Source organism: Apium graveolens, chromosome 9 (genome assembly GCF_009905375.1).
Source record: "Apium graveolens cultivar Ventura chromosome 9, ASM990537v1, whole genome shotgun sequence".
In the NCBI taxonomy this organism is placed as follows: domain Eukaryota; kingdom Viridiplantae; phylum Streptophyta; class Magnoliopsida; order Apiales; family Apiaceae; genus Apium; species Apium graveolens.
Window position 1 is genome coordinate 113568923 of NC_133655.1, and position 4131 is coordinate 113573053.

Below are 4131 nucleotides of genomic sequence, written 5' to 3' on the forward strand. Positions count from 1 at the left end.
TCTATTCATCAGGGGATTAAGGGAATCTACTAAGATTAATTGAAGACTAGCATCCAGGGAAGCTTCTTCTATTTCAGCAGGAGAGAAGTCCTCAGGATCCTTCACATAAGTTCTCGCTTTGGTGATCACCACATCATTTTCTATTACCTCTGGTTCCATAACCATAGGAATTTTTGGACCCTTCTTCAATACTTGCAAATATTTGGGATTAGCAACCTGTAAAAACAGTAGCATCTTCTTCTTCCACATAACATAATTTTCTTTATCGAAAAGTGGAATTTTAACGGTTCCAACTTTTTGTGTAGTCATTATGAATTTTTTGAGTGAATAAAAAATTCAAGAAGTGAAAGAAACACAAAAGTCTAGGATCTAGATTTGTACGTTAATCAGAAGGCTCTGATACCAATTGTTAGGTCCCAATTTGTTTGTAGAAGGGGGGGTTGAATGCAAACAATACCGTTTAATCGAATAAAATGCGGAATAAAATTGTGAAACAAAATTCAAGTTAAATAAAACTTTTATTAAACTTGAAAGGTGTTACAACTATGGTATCGGTTACAAGGGATTAATCTCAAATCAATTATTACAAATTTAGAATAAATTCGACATGAACTTTTTCTATTTTTGTAATTAAAAGATCAAATGCTAAATGCGATTTGAGATTAAGTTCTAGGGATTTTAATCCGCTAGATTGATACACAAGAACAAGATAAGTATTTCTAGTTGATTGGATTTAACTTTACAATTTAGAAATTGATCTTGAAGTTGCAGATGAGATGTAATATTTTTCTGCTCCTTTTTCTTTTTGTTCTTGAGTATGTTCTGTTTGATTGCTTTTTGTGAGTGTTTTTGAATTGGATGCTTCTGCTTCTTTTAATCAACACAGCCGAGATTAATGAACTGGTATGACAATCCTTTGTCCAATAAGACTTTCGGTGTGACAATCTTTAGAGCTAGCAAGACAATTAAAATGAACTAGCAAGACTTTCGGTATGACAATCAATTGTCATACCGATTGTCATAGTAGTACAAATGAAATTGTCTTACTGAATTAATAAGTGATTTTAATCTAAATAATAATTCCATCAAGACAGTCAACTGAATTAGCATGACTTTCGGTATGACTATCAATTGTCATACCGATTGTCATACTAGTACAATTAGTTGTCTTTTTAGAATTAAAACAGATTTTAACCAATTAAAATTCTGTAAATCCTTAATATTAATTCTAAATTAATTAATCAATTTAATTCAATTAATCAATAAATTAATCCTTGCAGATATAATTTATTTTCTTAATTAAATTATATGACTTAATTAATTAATAGAGAATTAATACTAACCCTGAGCAACATCCATTCTTCTGACAATCTTCTGAAAGTCACTGAGACTTATGAATCAATTCCGCCACTTCAATGCTGACACTCGATGTACTGTCTGGTTCATGAGTGACTAACTTTGGTGACGTTTCTTCATGTCTTGACTTTGATATTCTGATTGAATCCTTGTAATAAATGATACCTTGACGAGATCTCTGTCACTTGATTAAATCCACGATCTTGATTTATATCACTGAGGCATGATCAAATTCTTGAACTTCTTCCAGTGAATCTTCAAGTCTGCAGATGAACAATGTTTCTTTATTCTTTGACAGATGTTACTTTGTGAGATCTCTCTGATGATTAATCCACTATTTACTTATTACATTCTTATTTGAGTTGAGTTAAATACTCGAATAAACGAGTAGGCTATGACATATGCCTTTCAATCTCCCCCTATTTGCTTGTTAGACAATAACAACAAATACCTAGAGGATAACTCAACTAACAAATAAGAAAAAGATATAAACAGTAATGTAAAGTAAATAGCAAAAAAGTTCTGGATTATATTTAACATTTTCCAGATTCCAAATGAAATTTACAAGTGAATACAAGATAGATGTTCCTCTAGCCTGAACATATAACTACATTAGACTATCTTGATTCATAAAGCTCTAATCATATTACATTGAGTATGAGCTAATTGACTTCAGTTATCTTCTCTTCTGACTTCACCTTCTTCTAAATCTTGAAGCAATTCCTTGTCAAAGACACGATCCTTTTTTGAAGTGAAGCTTGCAGGTCTGACTGGTTGAACTCCAACTGACTTCAGCTTATTCTTGAGTTGATTGTACCTTTTAACATTCTTTTCACAATAAGCTTGAATCAAGTCAGCAGCTTGAGTCTTCAACATGGATGAATATCCAGCAGTTCTCAAATGATGTTCCATCCAGACCAGATGCTTAGCTGAGTAGTCTTTAAGAGATTGTACATCTAGCTGACAGATTTGAAGACAATCAGACTTAAAGAATCTCACCTGATGAGGATTGTTGACCACTTGAGGACTAGCCCTGCTGGCAAACTCTTTAAGCCTTTCTCGAAGAACTTCATTCAATTCTGAGCTTCTTTTGACTTTGTTTAAAAGAACCCAAATCTCTGACAAAGAACGATTCTCAAATAGATGAAGTGACACCTTGTATGATCCTTCACTCTGACAATATACAAAAATGCTCATCTCATTTAGGGATCTATCAAAAGCAGCTGTGATCCTTGAGACTTCAGTCTTGATAACATTCATGTACATGTCATTGTTAGGATTTGAGATTTCCAGCTTGTCAAGAAGATGTAAGAACTGCCTATCATTGTTAGTGCTCAGCTGAGGCATATCAAGTACTCTCCTAGCTTCATCCCATTTTTCACCAATCTTTAGTCTGACATCTCTTCTCCTTTCTTGAGCCTTAATGTCATGAAGACGTTGCTTTTGAAGAGTTTTTGTTCTTTGTATGTCTTTCCTCCTGTCAATGATCTGAGAGACCTTCTTGAGTTCAGCTTCTTTTCTTTTCATCTCTGACTGCTCCTTCTGAAATTCTTTCTCAAACATAGGATCCACTGTATCTTCCTCTTCCCAATCTTCAAAATCACTTTCCTCTTCAGCTTCAAATAACCCATCTTTATCTTCCTGAACTGGTTCAGTGGGAATGTCAAAAATATCAAAGTCATCCTGTTCTCCACTGTAGTAGACATCATCAGCCTTTCCTTTGTTTCCAGTAGAGGTATCTTTTTCTTTCCCTTTGGCACTACTCCCTTTCTTCTCCCCCTTAGTTGAGGGATCCTCTACTGACTTTCCTTTGGAACCTCTATCACCTCCAGAGCCTGATCCTCCACCAGACGGTCCTTCAAAATAAGCTCTTTGTTCTTCATTAGGGCAATGAGAATTCTTGATCATGTAATATAGGTGCTTCATCCCTTCATTGAGATGTTCCATGCCCGTCTCTATCTTTAGAAATCTTGAGGAGTCCAGTGAATGATTCATCTCAACGAGGTCTTCAAGAGAAGTCATTCTTGTATGTAGAGAGCAGAAGTTGGATATGTCATCAGCTGATAAAGTTGGAGTGTCCTGAATAGAATTGAGCTTTGGTATTACAGTGGTCTTTAGATCTGAGATGTCATTCCTTATGATTGCAAGCTGATTGTTGACAGAGGTGGAAGAAGAAGACCGTTCAACCACTTGTGCTTTGAATGCTTGAGCTTCAGCTTGGCTTTTAGCAAGTTCTTCTTTTAGGGCAGCAATCTGAGCTAACAGGTTTACAGTATCAGTGTCCGTGTGTGCTCTCACCTGAATTTCACTCGTGTTTGGTTCACTCATCTCACGTGCAAGTGTTTCTCTCAATATAATTGCTCGTGAGGAGTCTTCCAGTTGCTGTTCTTCTGTACCTGCATTAAAAATCACCCTAGCCTCTTCAAGAGAGGTCAGTGGTGGTGCAATGGGAATTCGCGAGTCCCGATCCTCAGTCAATACTGTCAAATCTTTTGGAATAGATGTCTGTGAGCTATTCAAGCCTCACAAGGTTCTCTTGATATATATATATATATATCTGCTGGATACATTCAAATCCACCAGAAAGTTTTAAAGACCTGAGTTTTTATTACTTTATGTTTGATTAACTTAACTCTGAATTCCGTACTTTGCAAATCAAACAGTTAGATATAAATTGAGTTAGAACCATTTTTCATAAATCTCAAAAAGAAGCCAGAATTACATTCAACCCCCTTCTGTAATTCTTGTTGTATTGTTAGGGAATAACAATTGGTA